Raw genomic sequence first — 17,530 nt, forward strand, 5'->3', positions numbered from 1 at the left:
GGAGTTCAATGAATAGAGCCAGCGCTGGAGTTCAATGATTGGAGCCAGCACTGGAGTTCAATGAATGGAGCCAGTCCTGGAGTTCAATGAATGGAACCAATAATCAATTAATTGAGCCAGTACTAGAGTCCAATTAATAGAGATAGCACTAGAGTTCAATGAATAGAGCTAGTATTAGAGTTCAATGAATGGAGCCAGTACTGGAGTTCAATGAATGGAGCCAGCACTGAAGTTCAATGAATGGAGCCAGTAATCAATGAATGGAGCCAGCACTTGAGTTCAATGCATGGATCCAGCACTGGAGTTCAATGAATGGAGCCAGCAATTTAGTTCAATGAATGAAGCCAGCACTGGAGTTCAATGAAAAGAGCCAGCACTGGAGTTCATTGAATGGAGCCAGTAATCAATTAATGGAGCCAGCACTGGAGTTCAATGAATGGAACCAGGGCTGGAGTCCAATTGGTGGAGCCAGGGCTGGAGTTCAATGAATTGAGCCAGCACTGGAGTTCAATGAATGGAGCCAGCACTGGAGTTCAATGAATGGAGCCAGCACTGGAGTTCAATGAATAGAGCCAGCACCGGAGTTTAATTAATAGAGCCAGTACTGGAGTTCAATGAATGGAGCCAGCACTGGAATTCAATTATTAGAGCCAGTATTGAAGTTCAATGAATAGAGCCAGTACTGAAGTTCAATGAATAGAGCCAGCAGAGGAGTTCAATGAATAGAGCCAGTACTGGAGTTCAATGAATGGAGCCAGCACTGGAGTTCAATGAATAGAGCCAGCACCGGAGTTTAATTAATAGAGCCAGTACTGGAGTCCAATGAATGGAGCCTGCACTGGAATTCAATTATTAGAGCCAGTATTAAGGTTCAATGAATGGAGCCAGCACCGGAGTTCAATGAATAGAGCCATTACTGGAGTTCAATGAATGGAGCGGGCACCGGAGTTCAATGAATAGAGCCAGTACTGGAGTTCAATGAATGGAGCCAGCACCGGAGTTCAATGAATAGAGCCAGTACTGGAGTTCAATGAATAGAGCCAGCACCGGAGTTCAATTACTAAAGCCAGTACTGGAGTTCAATGAATGGAGCCAGCACTGGAGTTCAATGAATGGAGCCAGTACAAGAGTTCAATGAATAGAGCTAGCACTAGAGTTCAATGAATGGAGCCAGTACAAGAGTTCAATGAATGGAGCCAGTACTGGAGTTCAATTAATGGAGCCAGCACTGGAGTTCAAAGAATAGAGCCAGCACCGGAGTTCAATGAATGGAGCCAGCACTGGAGTTCAATGAATGGAGCCAGCACTGGACATCAATGAATAGAGCCAGCACTGGAGTTCAATGAATAGAGCCAGCACCGGAGTTCAATTAATAAAGCCAGTACTGGAGTTCAATGAATGGAGCCAGCACTGGAGTTCAATGAATGGAGCCAGTACAAGAGTTCAATGAATAGAGCTAGCACTAGAGCTCAACTAATGGAGCCAGTACTTGAGTCCAATGAATAGAGCCAGCACTGGAGTTCAATGAATGGAGCCAGTACAGGAATTCAATTAATGGAGCCAGCACTGGGGTTCAAAGAATAGAGCCAGCACCGGAGTTCAACGAATGGAGCCAGCAATGGAGTTCAATGAATGGAGCCAGCACTGCACATCAATGAATAGAGCCATGACTGAAGTTCAATGAATGGAGCCAGCACTGGAGTTCAATGAATGCAGCCAGTCCTGGAGATCAATGAATAGAGCCAGCACTGGAGTTCAATAAGTGAAGACAGTAATCAATGAATGGAGCCAACACTGGAGTTCAATGAATGGAGCCAGTAATCAATGAATGGAGCCAGTAATCAATGAATGGAGCCAGCACTGGAGTTCAATGAATGGAGCCAACACTGGAGTTCAATGAATGGAGCCAGCACTGGAGTTCAATGTATGGAATCAGTACTAGAGTTCAATGAATAGAGCTAGTACTCGAGTTCAATGAATGGAGCCGGTACTGGAGTTCAGTGAGCAGGGAGCTGCAGCGGAGAGCGAGAGCGAGAGGTCCGTGCGGAGCCCCAACGGTCAGAGGACGCCAACCGGCAAAACTTTCCCGCAACTTTAACGGTGCCGCGCCGGCAAGGATCAATCGGCCCGCTCAGGCACCCCGGCCATCCAGGGCCTCCAACAGGTAGGAGATCGGCGGAGGGGAACCTACGGGAAATGACCGCACCACCCCTACTTTCGGCTGCTGGCTGCCGCTCCTCGGCCGCCTGTTTGAACTCGGACTCAGCCTTGGGCTCAGGACTTAGGGCCCAGGTTGGGGAGAGAGCGGGTGCAGCTGGGTGCGGCGTGGTGCGAGTGAGGACCTGGCTTCCCAGCCTCTAAGTCTGCCCCTAAGCCTGCCCAGTCTGCTCAGTTGGGGGTGCGGCTGCACAAACCAGTGGCATAATTCAGTGCACCCGTGCAGTGGTCAGGCAGGGGCCAGTAACTTGGGGGTGAGGCCCCAGGGGCAGTGCGCGCCCCAATTGCGCCCCAATTGCTGCCAAGAGGACAAGCAGATAAGTGGCCCATCAACTGTCCAGCAGAGCATCAACAGCGGCCCATAATCGCAGGACACTTAACATCAACAACAAGCTCAACTGTGATTCTTGCCGCTCGAGAGTAGACGCTGTCCTTTGTTGTTGTCCGCACTCGCTACAGGAGTAGCTGGGAGCCAACGAGAAGTGTGCTGGGGATTCTGCTTCTGCCAACGGCCGCAGTGGAGGTGAGAGGCGCGGCGAGCGGGACTGCGAGGACCAGCATTCCTGCCTGACACCGCCAGCTGGTTCCTCTTCCCGCCGCGCCGCGCCCCCTCCCAGTGCCACGCCCCCTTGTCATATATAGGTGCACCTGGGCACACGCATCGCGGGACGCGCGCGGGGCGGTCACCGGGGCGAAGACCGGGCAGAGACCGGACCAGGCCCCCCCTCTAACGTCGTCCCCGCCCCAAGGAAATTATCCTTACTTCATCAGCCTGTGGTTACTGACTGTTTCACTCCTCATGGCAACTAGAGTATCCAGGAGCAAGGCTGGGCAACAGTGCTCGGGCACACTGGAAAAATTCTTCCCCAAGGCTAGCGCTGCGGCTAACAAAGGTCGCACAGTACCAGACACTCTCCTTGAGGTGAACGCAGAAAACGCGTCAGCGTTAGTGGACCCCTCGGACTCGTCCTCCATCGATGTTAGTACTCCAATAACCCTTGACGCCACCCATCTATCCCTTATGGATAGTATTGATCAGACAATTGAGTCCGTCCTCCAACAACTTAGGACCCCGTCTAATCTACCCAGGGATAGTGAACCACTGCGCCCCTCGGGTGTGGTGGAGACCACTCCGTATATGAATTGTGCGGAATTGTCTAAGGCGCAGGATGAAGGGCAAGTTGTAGTGTCAACGGACCCTGTAAGCAGTAGAGCGGACCATCCCCCGAAAAGGAAAAGGTCAAGGAAGCTTAGAGGGGTAAAAAGGGCCAAAGTGGATAAAACCAATTTAACATTAGATGTTAGCTCAGACATCTCGGCATCTCCTGTGGTCACCTCCCCGGGAACTGGGTCCGATCAACCAGACTCGCCAATAGACACAGTGGTAACTGGGTGTCCTGGGCCGTTCATATTTGGTGGAAATCCTCCTAATGCGCCAGAGGCTCTGATTGGCTCATTTAGGGACATTCTTAGGAGCCTGTTGGAGCCCCTGTCTGCAAAACTGGACTCTATAGCTGCTAGACTTACGGCTATAGAAAACGCATATAATAGTAACAGTCCTAGTAGGGGGTTGGGCCCAAGTGCACAGACGGCTCCCCGGGAATCTGTAGGGAACAGACCATCTACTGCTGGAACAAGCACACAGGTACCGGCTGGGGCACAACACACCGCCCCAGGCAGTCATCCTCCCTCACTGCCCTTCTCACAAACGTCTAGGCCCCCTGTCCCTGCACCTAGAAGATCTAAGCAACTGACACTACCCCATCCAACAAATGAGGGGCGAGCTAACAATGACCATACTGGTCGCCCTATTAGCCCTAACACCAGGCGCAGGGCAGTCAATCTGCCCCCTGAGGCTGTGCCCTACACAGTGATTATGGTGGGAGTTCCTGAGCTCACTGGCGACACCAGAGAGCCACAGGACTCACTCCGTAACAAAGTAATTAGTTGGCTCAATATCAACAGGCCCCTCCCTCCTAATATCAAAGGTGATGTGCTGATGGTTAGAAGGATCCCTTGGATCGGAGTCACCCCTAAAAACAGGGTAGGGGACTGTATCATAATTAGTTTTAAAAGCCCACTGGTTGCCCCTTACATCTGTAACTGGCTGACAAGGCCGAATAAGTCCAACATAGAACTAGTCTCCCTCTCATATTTCTATCCAAATGCTTCCAATCTAGCTGTGGGGAGGGAACAAAGTTGGACCAGAGTGGGCTTCGCCGTAGATGGCTCACGGTACAGACCCAAGTATACGGAGTTCAATTAATAAAGCCAGTACTGGAGTTTAATGAATGGAGCCAGCACTGGAGTTCAATGAATGGAGCCAGTACAAGAGTTCAATGAATAGAGCTAGCACTAGAGTTCAATGAATGGAGCCAGTACAAGAGTTCAATGAATGGAGCCAGTACTGGAGTTCAATTAATGGAGCCAGCACTGGAGATCAAAGAATAGAGCCAGCACCGGAGTTCAATGAATGGAGCCAGCAATGGAGTTCAATGAATGGAGCCAGCACTGGACATCAATGAATAGAGCCAGCACTGGAGTTCAATGAATGGAGCCAGCACTGGAGTTCAATGAATGCAGCCAGTCCTGGAGATCAATGAATAGAGCCAGCACTGGAGTTCAATAAGTGAAGACAGTAATCAATGAATGGAGCCAACACTGGAGTTCAATAAATGGAGCCAGTAATCAATGAAAGGAGCCAGTAATCAATGAATGGAGCCAGTAATCAATGAATGGAGCCAGCACTGGAGTTCAATGAATGGAGCCAGCACTGGAGTTCAATGAATGGAGCCAGCACTGGAGTTCAATGTATGGAACCAGTACTAGAGTTCAATGAATAGAGCTAGTACTCGAGTTCAATGAATGGAGACGGTACTGGAGTTCAGTGAATGGAGCCAGTAATCAATGAATGGAGCCAGCACAGGAGTACAATGAATGGAGTCAGCACTGGTGTTCAATGAATGGAGCCAGCACTGGAGTTCAATGAATGGAGCCAGCACTGGAGTTCAATGAATAGAGCCAGCGCTGGAGTTCAATGAATGGAGCCAGCACTGGAGTTCAATGAATGGAGCCAGTACAAGAGTTCAATGAATAGAGCTAGTCCTGGAGTTCAATGAATGGAACCAATAATCAATGAATGGAACCAGTACTAGCGTCCAATTAATAGAGATAGCACTAGAGTTCAATGAATAGAGCTAGTATTAGAGTTCAATGAATGGAGTAAGCATGGGCGGAAAATCCGTTTCGCTCGCGGATTTTGCGGATTTTCGGTAAATTCGCAATCCGCGAGATTCGCGAATCTCCCGCAAAATCCGCAAATCCGCGAGCAGCGGATTTTGCTCGCACTGCTCGCACTGTTCGCGTGAGTTCGCGGCTTCCCAGTACAACTTCGCGCCCCGCGAATAAGTGCAAAATTGCAGAAATACGATCTTAGCAAAACTGAAACTACTTACCAGGTTCAAAAGTTCAGGCTCATCATTAGTAGCCATTTCCTGTAGTGCTTCCTGAGGGGCCCCTCCAGAGTTCAGTTGCCAGTTGCAACTATTATGTGACCCTGCTCTGAACCTCAGAATAGTTACACATATGCCACAAAGGTCCTGAATTACAGCTAAGGGAGACAAGCAGGAGCCAGGCTGGAAGTTCAAATCCATTAATCAGCCCCTAATTCATTATTGTCAGTTGTGGCAGGGCAGGTGTTGTAACTAATTTTGCAACAATGAAAGCACTTAGCAAGTGCAAAAGATCACTAATCAGGAAGCACTAAGGAAGCAGGTGCCAGCTAAAAAAATATTCTGTGACACATTAATCAGCCCCAAATTAATTCAGGTCACTTTGAGGCAGGGAAGGTGTGCTTGCGTTGCCACAATAATGTACACTGCCTGGACAACTAGAGAGCGCTGTGATGAAACAGAGGGTGGCATGGGTGGGCCAGAGGGTGGCATGAGTAGTCAGAGAGTGGCAGTGGTGACAGAGAGTGGCAGTGATGAAGAAGAGTGTCCCAAACAGGCTGGACACGTAGAAACAACAAGTTCGCGAAACTTGCGACCCGACAGGTAAGTTCGCAATTTGCGAAATTGTACAAAACCCTCGCGAACTGGCAGAAACCCGCGCAAACACAAAAAAAAAATCCGCAAATTCGCGAGAATTCGCGGATTTTGCGGATTGCGAGTTCGCAAATCCGCAAAATTCGCGAACGCGAGATTCGCAAAATTCGCCCATGCTTAGAATGGAGCCAGTACTGGAGTTCAATGAATGGAGCCAGCACTGAAGTTCAACGAATGGAGCCAGTAATCAATGAATGGAGCCAGCACTTGAGTTCAATACATGGATCCAGCACTGGAGTTCAATGAATGGAGCCAGTACTGGAGTTCAATGAAAAGAGCCAGCACTGGAGTTCATTGAATGGAGCCAGTAATCAATTAATGGAGCCAGCACTGGAGTTCAATGAATGGAGCCAGGGCTGGAGTCCAATTGGTGGAGCCAGGGCTGGAGTTCAATGAATTGAGCCAGCACTGGAGTTCAATGAATGGGGCCAGCACTGGAGTTCAATGAATGGAGCCAGCACTGGAGTTCAATGAATATAGCCAGCACTGGAGTTCAATGAATGGAGCCAGCACTGGAGTTCAATGAATGGAGCCAGTACAAGAGTTCAATGAATAGAGCTAGTGCTACAGTTCAATGAATGGAGCCAGTACTGGAGTTCAATGAATGGAGCCAGCACTGGAGTTCAATGAATGGAGCCGGTACTGGAGTTCAGTGAATGGAGCCAGTAATCAATGAATGGAGCCAGCACAGGAGTACAATGAATGGAGTCAGCACTGGTGTTCAATGAATGGAACCAGTACTGGAGTTCAATGAATGGAGCCAGTAATCAATGAATGGAGCCAGCACTTAAGTTCAATGAATGGAGTCAGCACTGGAGTTCAATGAATGGAGCCAGCACTGGACATCAATGAATAGAGCCAGCACTGGAGTTCAATGAATGGAGCCAGCACTGGAGTTCAATGAATGCAGCCAGTCCTGGAGATCAATGAATAGAGCCAGCACTGGAGTTCAATAAATGAAGACAGTAATCAATGAATGGAGCCAGCACTGGAGTTCAATGAATGGAGCCAGTAATCAATGAAAATGAATGGAGCCAGTAATTAATGAATGGAGCCAGCACTGGAGTTCAATGAATGGAGCCAGCACTGGAGTTCAATGAATGGAGCCAGCACTGGTGTTCAGTGAATGGAGCCAGTACTGGAGTCCAACTGGTGGAGCCAGTACTGGAGTTCAATGAATGGAGCCAGTACTGGAGTTCAATGAATGGAGCCAGCACTGGAGTTCAATGAATGGAGCCAGTACAAGAGTTCAATGAATAGAGCTAGTCCTGGAGTTCAATGAATGGAACCAATAATCAATTAATGGAACCAGTACTAGCGTCCAATTAATAGAGATAGCACTAGAGTTCAATGAATAGAGCTAGTATTAGAGTTCAATGAATGGAGCCAGTACTGGAGTTCAATGAATGGAGCCAGCACTGAAGTTCAACGAATGGAGCCAGTAATCAATGAATGGAGCCAGCACTTGAGTTCAATACATGGATCCAGCACTGGAGTTCAATGAATGGAGCCAGCACTGGACATCAATGAATAGAGCCAGCAATGGAGTTCAATGAATGGAGCCAGCACTGGAGTTCAATGAAAAGAGCCAGCACTGGAGTTCATTGAATGGAGCCAGTAATCAATTAATGGAGCTAGCACTGGAGTTCAATGAATGGAGCCAGGGCTGGAGTCCAATTGGTGGAGCCAGGGCTGGAGTTCAATGAATTGAGCCAGCACTGGAGTTCAATGAATGGGGCCAGCACTGGAGTTCAATGAATGGAGCCAGCACTGGAGTTCAATGAATATAGCCAGCACTGGAGTTCAATGAATGGAGCCAGCACTGGAGTTCAATGAATGGAGCCAGTACAAGAGTTCAATGAATAGAGCTAGTGCTAGAGTTCAATGAATGGAGCCAGTACTGGAGTTCAATGAATGGAGCCAGCACTGGGAGTTCAATGAATGGAGCCGGTACTGGAGTTCAGTGAATGGAGCCAGTAATCAATGAATGGAGCCAGCACAGGAGTACAATGAATGGAGTCAGCACTGGTGTTCAATGAATGGAACCAGTACTGGAGTTCAATGAATGGAGCCAGTAATCAATGAATGGAGCCAGCACTTAAGTTCAATGAATGGAGTCAGCACTGGAGTTCAATTAATGGAGCCAGCACTGGACATCAATGAATAGAGCCAGCACTGGAGTTCAATGAATGGAGCCAGCACTGGAGTTCAATGAATGCAGCCAGTCCTGGAGATCAATGAATAGAGCCAGCACTGGAGTTCAATAAATGAAGACAGTAATCAATGAATGGAGCCAGCACTGGAGTTCAATGAATGGAGCCAGTAATCAATGAAAATGAATGGAGCCAGTAATTAATGAATGGAGCCAGCACTGGAGTTCAATGAATGGAGCCAGCACTGGAGTTCAATGAATGGAGCCAGCACTGGTGTTCAGTGAATGGAGCCAGTACTGGAGTCCAACTGGTGGAGCCAGTACTGGAGTTCAATGAATGGAGCCAGTACTGGAGTTCAATGAATGGAGCCAGCACTGGAGTTCAATGAATGGAGCCAGCACTGGAGTTCAATGAATGGAGCCAGTAATCAATGAAAATGAATGGAGCCAGTAATTAATGAATGGAGCCAGCACTGGAGTTCAATGAATGGAGCCAGCACTGGAGTTCAATGAATGGAGCCAGCACTGGTGTTCAGTGAATGGAGCCAGTACTGGAGTCCAACTGGTGGAGCCAGTGCTGGAGTTCAATGAATAGAGCGAGCACTGGAGTTCAATGAATGAAGCCGGTACTGGAGTTCAATGAATAGAGCCGGTACTGGAATGGACCTGATACTGTAGTTCCATGGATGGAGCCGGGATTGGAATCCCATGGCTGCAGCTGGTACTGAAGTGCAACAGATGAGCCTGCACTGACGTCCAGCAGATAGAGCTTGTACTGGAGTCAACAGAGGGAGCCGGTGTTGGCGTGCAGCTGATTCTGGAATCCAACAGATGGAAGGGATGTTGGAGTTCAACAGTTGGAGTATAATGGAGTTCAATCAACAGAGATTGTTCTGGAGTTTAATGGACAGAGCAAGTATTGAAATGTAATGGCTGAAGCTGGTACTGTGGATGGATGGGGCCAGTACTGCAGTTGAATGGATGCAACCCGTCCCAGGTTTATTGGAGGAAGTGGGTACTGAGGTTCAATGGATGCAGTCGCTATTGAAGTTCAATGGGCAGGGTTTGTGGATTCCATTCAGAGATTACTCGAGCTGGAAGGTTTTTGATTTCCTCCAAAAAGGGAGAGAAAATGAAAGAAGGGAGTGTAAAGCCTATCTTATTGTTTCAACTGCCAGTCACCCAGCTGCCATTTTAACATTTAACATACACTGCCCTGGCTCACAGAGTGCACTGAGGCAGCCGCACAGACAATCAGACCCAGATTAACAAGTGTCTCGAGGCACCTGCTTCCCTTCTAGTGGTGTAGTCCGCTCAGCATGATTTGGTTTGAACAGTTGCCACAGGGCTAGCTGTGATACAAATCCATTCAGCCACACTTGGGCAAGTGCCATGGGCTTTCACAAATCTATCCTTCAAAGGTGCACACTGCTTTGGCTCACTAAGGCAATGTTCATGTCTGTGACAACAAAGTCACTCAGGCATACTCCGTGAGTGCCACAATTTAGCGATAGTCTCTTGGTAGGTGGTGTGGACTGCTCGGGCATAGGTTGGACAAGTGCCACGGCTGCACCAGCAGGGTCGGTAGGTGATCTGCTCAGGAACACTTCAGCATCCATCCTCCACTTCGGTGATAGTGACTGGCTCCAAGGTAGGAGCACCCCAATCACTGTCTCCCACAGCACCGGGGCCAACTGCCCTTTCCCACACCAGGAGGCCGCTCCTCCTGCAGGGTTTGCTCGCTCCGTCTTCAATACAGGATTCTCAAGCTGTTCCAGGACAGTGAATCAGCCCTTCCTCCAGATTGGACTCCAAAAGATGCCCCCTCACCTCTGGTAAGCTGGCTATCAGGCAAACACCAGCTTCGGCGTGAACAGTCCTCTTAGTACTCTGTGGAGCACCCCTTGCTTGGTCAAGAGATCTTGAAACTGGAACAACAAGTGGGTCATCAGCTCTCACACGTACACAGGTACTGCAGACAGGGGATGTGCATTCTCTGGCTTTCCTTTCAGAGCAGTTTAGGTCGGTTCTCTTTTCTTGTGTCCTTCACAGGCTGTCTTCTGGGCTCAGCCTTTATCTAGAGTGATGCTCCTCACAGCAGGGCGGTCTCCACGCTGGAGCATGCACAACAGAGACACAAAGAGGTGTATGCATCTGGATATCAATAGCCACAGAGACAGTGAATAAAAACAGAGACAAAAGGCTGGTCCCTTTCTAAAAGACGTTTCACACCCTGACAGCAGATACTGCAGCCAACCGGCATCATCTCTACTAGCCACCGAATGGCCTAATTTCCAGGCCCCTGCAGCAAAAGGGCCGAATTCGGATTTCTAAGAGGAAGCCTGTCTTCAGTGTCTAGGTTCCCTCCCTCAACTCTCAGGAATGTCAGCAACACGTTACTACCCTCCGGGAAAGAAACCGTAACTCCATCCTGTGTACGTGAAAAGGCCACGTGGAACCAGCAGGCCTCCCACACTCGGATCCACTCAGACACCTACAATGCGTGCACCAGGAAGACCATACACATATCTACATAAATACATGTGCTCAGGATCTGGGTTTACCCGTAGGATCCGAACTTTACTTGAGCGGGTTGATAGGCTGCCACTCCTGTGACGCAGATAAAAAGGCATGGTCACACTAGGATTTCTAAAAACATGATACACTGCTATTCTCTGGTAAGCAAAATAACATGTTTTTATTTTGATGCTGTGTGGATGCAATGTGAGTGAGCATGTGTATGTGCGCATGTTTGTATGTGTGAACATGTGTCTGTGTGTGAGTGAAAGTGAGAGTGAAAGACAAGTAGTGAGAATGACTGAGATTGAGGGGAAGATTTATCGAGACTTTTTGCTCGTGCAAAGTAACACAAACTGGTGCAAAGTCTTGATAAACTATTTACTTCCCGGTGGAAACATGTTTTAGTCTAGAAAGTAGTGCAAAAATGCGTTGCGCTTCTCTGCATCACGGGGCCTGCCATGGGTGTTAGATGGGTATTTCCATGCTACAACCCTGGTTTATGGCGCCAAGCCCTAGCTGCTAAAAATGTTAGACTGAGTTTTGCACCAAAAAAATAACACCTTTTAGAGGCAGACTATAAGTTGGAGAAACTTTTTCATTTCTTGTAACCTTTTACACGTTGCACTTGTGCTGCACTATAAAACACATTTCCAATGTGTGAAAAGTTTTAAAGTTTGTCTAGGCATAGTATTTTGTTCTGGAATTTTACCCTTCAAGTACAACACTATGCTAGACAACATGTGCATGCCTTTGCATCAGGGTGCAAAGGAAAATGTGTGGTGCTAGCTCTGGGGATGACAGCAGCAGAGCCATATCTTTGTAGATATGACTCTGTAATGCATCTTCCCATACTACATCGAAAGCATGACAACTGTGGTTGCTGTGCTGCCTGGCATTTTTTAAAAAGTAATTGCCCACTTAAATGCCTTTGAATATGAGTGAGTCAGTGAGTGAGAGTGTGATGCAAAAAAGTGAGAGTGTGTTGGTGTCAATGGATAATTTGAGTGTGAGGGAGTGTGAGCAAGAATGAGTGGTGTGAGTGGCAGTGAATGAGCGTAACTGTGAGTGACAATAAATGAGCGAGTTCAAGTGAGTGGCAATGGATGAGTGAGAGTGTGAATGGATGAATATACGTGAGCATGCGTGAGAATGAAGTGTTATGCTTGCTAGTGTCCTTGACCCTGGCACACTGAAGGTTATTCGAGGCAAACGAGGGAACACCTGAGATTATACTTGGCATATGTGAACACCAATGACAAAATGCTGCCACTGGAAAACTGAAAGTAAGGATTGGCATGGAGCACCTGTGGAAAACTACTGGCATACTGCAGGAAATTCCTGATATAGGGGGCAACTGTGGCAAAATGCTGGTGCTGACACTGAAGATGGTTTATGGCATAAGGGTGTGCAACCATTGTATATATGAGGGGGCCCTTCACTATAAAAGACTGGCCCGGAGTTCATTTTTAACATAAGGGCCACCCATGGTTTATGGTTAATGGACAGCCTTGAATATTTAATTCATTATTTTCCGAACCTGTGGCTTTTTAGCAAATTTAAAATGTACCATCTTGTAATATTTATTCAACATTTTCTTGGGCGGAAACCCCCACCGAGCAACTCCCCCTAGAAAAGGTTATGCTCACTCGCTACAATTCAGGGCAACTATACCATCCCACCACTATAAACAAGCATTTGCAATGCAAATTTGTCTCACATTTGTATGAGTTAGAGAGGTATAGACCTTGTAAATGACAATGTCTTTTACCTACCAAAGGAATGAAAGAATATGGAAACAGAAAGGATGCTTGATAAAGGAGGAAAATGAAACAGAGAGGGAACAAATATGGGGAAAGAGGTCAACTGGGGTGAAAATAAAATAAAGGGGGAACATGGAAATGGCACAATAAAGACAAAATGATGAAAAAGAGAAGTAAAGAAAGCAAAAATGTCCAAAGATTAACGAAGTAAAGAAAGTAGGAAATAGAGACAAACAAATAGAAACAGGAGAGGAAAATAACAAACGAAAGCAGAGCAAAACAGAAAAATGCAAGGTGGATGAAATGGAGCAGAAAGACATGGTTTGCCAATCCATTTTTCTAGTTTCCATGAAATCCCCCCTCACAGATCAACAAAACATTTCATGTGTTAAGATCGTGTAAGCTGTAGAGAAAGCAGCCAATGCATAAAATCAGCATAATAGAAAATTGTTTAAAAATTAAAGGCTTAAATGTCATCCTGTTACCCCTCCCTTAGGTCATTTATTGCAATAACTGAGTTAGGTGTAGAGCTACCAACTGGTAACACAAAAAAACAAACTGCCATCTATTGAGTTCGATCCTGCACATTAAGCCTTGCAGAGAGGTAATGTCTTGAGCGATAGCATTTTAGAGTCGCAGAAAGCACGATTTGGCAATCAGAATGTTGACAATAAAGTGTTCAAATAAAGACATTTGATAATTACTTTTTTAACGCGCACGCCATGATAATGCACGTTCACTGTGCTGTGTAATACACTCCACTGTCTTCCAAGGCTAGATCTGTGCTGCACAAATACTGCAAATAAAATATGAGTGCGCCTGTACACTGTCAGGGACCTGGCCAAAGAGGACAGTAATGAGCTGAAACTGGATCATAAATTCAAAGGTGTTCCGAATCGGGCCCCCAAAATCTGTTTGGCCCTGGACCCCAAAAACCTTCAAATGTCCATGTTAAAGAGAGATATTTTAATTGGAGCAAAAATCTCCACCACACGTGTTGTGAGGAGCTGCACATATGCCAGCAGCAAATCTGCAGTACTTCTGTTCATTGCCATCAACGTGAAGATGCTGTGTACTCTTGAGTTTTTATTTATGGACATTGTTCATTCTTTAATAGTTCTTCATTTGCATTACATTTGCAATTCACAAAATGACCATGAATGCTTATTTGATAGGCAACGGTATTCATAAAATGCATTGAGGCACAGTAACCTGCTTTATCAAGTGGATGGGAAATATGTGATGATAATATGGCATTTTTATCATTGAGTATCAAAGTACAAAACTGGTACATGGTAGGTCAAATTTATCTCCTTCAGAAAACAGCTGTGTAATCCTTTTTGTTACTTTGAGTTTTCTGTAGCGTGGACTAGATGTAGAATATGTATTAGGACAAGCATTTGCAATGCAATGGTCTCGGCATCATTAAAGGTAGAGCTATTGGCATTGCTCATGACATTTTTTTTCTTTAAATCAAAAATAAATGGGCATTGTCATCAACATTGCCAATACACAGCACTCTGCACTCAACAGCACACAATGCTCTGCACTCACTGCTCTGCACACTCACTACTCTGCACACTCACTACTCTGCACACTCACTACTCTGCACACTCACTACTCTGCACACTCACCACTCTGCACACTCACCACTCTGCACATTCACCACTCTGCACACTCACCACTCTGCACTCACCACTCTGCACACTCACCACTCTGCACTCACCACTCTGCCCTCACCACTCTGCCCTCACCACTCTGCCCTCACCACTCTGCCCTCACCACTCTGCACTCACCACCACTCTGCACTCACCACCACTCTGCACTCACCACCACTCTGCACTCACCACTCTGCACTCACCACCACTCTGCACTCACCACCACTCTGCACTCACCACCACTCTGCCCTCACCACTCTGCCCTCACCACTCTGCCCTCACCACTCTGCCCTCACCACTCTGCACTCACCACCACTCTGCACTCACCACTCTGCACTCACCACTCTGCCCTCACCACTCTGCACTCACCACTCTGCACTCACCACTCTGCACTCACCACTCTGCACTCACCACTCTGCACTCACACTCTGCACTCACCACTCTGCACTCACCACTCTGCACTCACCACCACTCTGCACTCACCACCACTCTGCACTCACCACCACTCTGCACTCACCACCACTCTGCACTCACCACTCTGCACTCACCACTCTGCACTCACCACTCTGCCCTCACCACTCTGCCCTCACCACTCTGCCCTCACCACTCTGCCCTCACCACTCTGCACTCACCACCACTCTGCACTCACCACCACTCTGCACTCACCACTCTGCACTCACCACTCTGCACTCACCACTCTGCCCTCACCACTCTGCCCTCACCACTTTGCCCTCATCACTCTGCACTCACCACTCTGCACTCACCACCACTCTGCACTCACCACTCTGCCCTCACCACTCTGCACTCACCACTCTGCACTCACCACTCTGCACTCACCACTCTGCCCTCACCACTCTGCACTCACCACTCTGCCCTCACCACTCTGCCCTCACCACTCTGCCCTCACCACTCTGCCCTCACCACTCTGCACTCACCACTCTGCACTCACCACTCTGAACTCACCACTCACCACTCTGCACCACTCACCACTCTGCACCACTCACCCCTCTGCACTCACCCTCACCACTCTGCACTCACCACTCTGCACTCACCACTCTGCACCACTCACCACTCACCACTCTGCACTCACCACTCTGCACTCACCACTCTGCACTCACCACTCTGCACTCACCACTCTGCACCACTCACCACTCTGCACCACTCACCACTCTGCACCACTCACCACTCTGCACTCACCACTCTGCACTCACCACTCTGCACTCACCACTCTGCACTCACCACTCTGCACTCACCACTCTGCACTCACCACTCACCACTCTGCACTCACCACTCTGCACTCACCACTCTGCACTCACCACTCTGCACTAGGTAGAGATAATACTAGCACCCTAGCCCGCTCACTGCCTTTTGTATCTGAAACCTGCAGGGACTTTTGTACAGGCTGCATGCAAAACTTGACATACATACATCTTGGAGCACCTTGGAAGTGTTGCAGCAGAAAGAGCAGTCGTTTTAATTTAAGTAGACTTAGGTCATTTAATATTTTGAAAATGGTTGTACGTCCTGAAGTAGAAGCAAAGATGCTTTTCATTTGCATCAGTTAATGTAGTAGATTCTGCCTGTGCAATGTACCAGCGTGTTTGTGATTGGGTTATTTGCTGTTGTGGGTCTCCAATCACGCTCCTACATAGTTTCTGAAAAAGCTTTCTTAGTATCGCGGCAGCAGCAAGCACTGAACGGAGCACTCTCACTCACAGGACAGCACGGGCACCCCGCACCCCCTCTCAAGAGCAGGCACCGCGCGCCGGGGGAGACATGGAACATCAGCTGCTGTGCTGCGAGGTGGAAACCATCCGAAGGGCTTACCTGGATCAGCACCTCCTGAACGACAGGGTGCTGCACACCATGCTGAAGGCGGAGGAGAACTGCCCGCCGTCCGCTTCCTACTTTAAGTGCGTGCAGCGTGAAGTGCAACCCTACATGCGGAAGATCGTGGCCACCTGGATGCTGGAGGTTTGTGAAGAGCAGAAATGTGAAGAGGAGGTGTTCCCATTAGCCATGAATTACTTGGACAGATTTTTGTCGGTGGAACCGCTGAAGAAAAACAGATTGCAGCTGCTGGGGGCTACCTGCATGTTCGTGGCCTCAAAAATGAAAGAAACCATTCCTCTAACGGCGGAAAAACTTTGCATTTATACTGATAACTCCATCGGACCCGACGAATTAGTGCAAATGGAGCTGTTGACGCTGAACAAACTCAAGTGGGACTTGGCCTCTGTCACCCCTCACGATTTCATTGAACATTTCCTTTCCAAAATGCCCCTCGGCGAGGACACAAGGCAGATTATCCGCAAGCACGCTCAGACTTTTGTGGCACTCTGCGCGACAGACATCAAGTTCATTTCCAACCCTCCCTCCATGATCGCGGCAGGCAGCGTGGCAGCAGCCGTCCAAGGTCTTCACCTCGGCAACACCAACAGCTTCCTCTCCTACCAGTGCCTCACGCATTTCCTGTCCCAGGTCATCAAGTGCGAGCCGGATTGTTTACGGGCCTGCCAAGAGCAAATTGAATCGCTGCTAGAATCCAGTCTGCGTCAGGCACAGCAACACAACGTGTCAGAGCGCAAAAATGCTGATGAAGAGGAAGGCCTGTCCTGCACTCCCACCGATGTGCGAGACGTGAACATTTGAAGGGACTTGTGGAAGTCATTTGCTGGCCTACACAGTAGTGGAGCATGGGCGTAGGAGAGGCGCCGACTGATAAGCCCATATGCCTCGTCCTGCTCAATCAGAGAAAACCCTTTTTTCACCTGGGCAGTTGCATCAGTTAATGTAGTAGATTCTGCCTGTGCAATGTACCAGCGTGTTTGTGATTGGGTTATTTGCTGTTGTGGGTCTCCAATCACGCTCCTACATAGTTTCTGAAAAAGCTTTCTTAGTATCGCGGCCGCCCCGGAAGTCAGGCACGGTCGCCTGTGACGGGGGCGGGCCACGTTCAGACCGGAAGAGGAGGCAGGCGGAGTCGTTGCGTCTCGCGGCCCGGGGCTCCTGTGAGCGGTGTAAAGCCCCGGGGCCGCGCCAGCAGGAGGTTGGGCGCCGCGTGCTGAGGTAAGGTAAGTTCCAAAAGGCTGGAGCGAGATTGGTGCACTTGTGTGT

At 48.4% G+C, this 17,530-nt stretch overlaps 1 pseudogene; it reads left to right on the forward strand.

Annotated features, from left to right (window-relative positions):
• The first annotated feature begins 16,099 nt into the window (after positions 1-16,099).
• On the forward strand, positions 16,100-17,148 carry LOC147716787 (G1/S-specific cyclin-D1 pseudogene; annotated as a pseudogene).
• Positions 17,149-17,530: the final 382 nt, after the last annotated feature.

This window comes from Lissotriton vulgaris, chromosome 5 (assembly GCF_964263255.1).
Source record: "Lissotriton vulgaris chromosome 5, aLisVul1.2, whole genome shotgun sequence".
NCBI classification, from domain to species: domain Eukaryota; kingdom Metazoa; phylum Chordata; class Amphibia; order Caudata; family Salamandridae; genus Lissotriton; species Lissotriton vulgaris.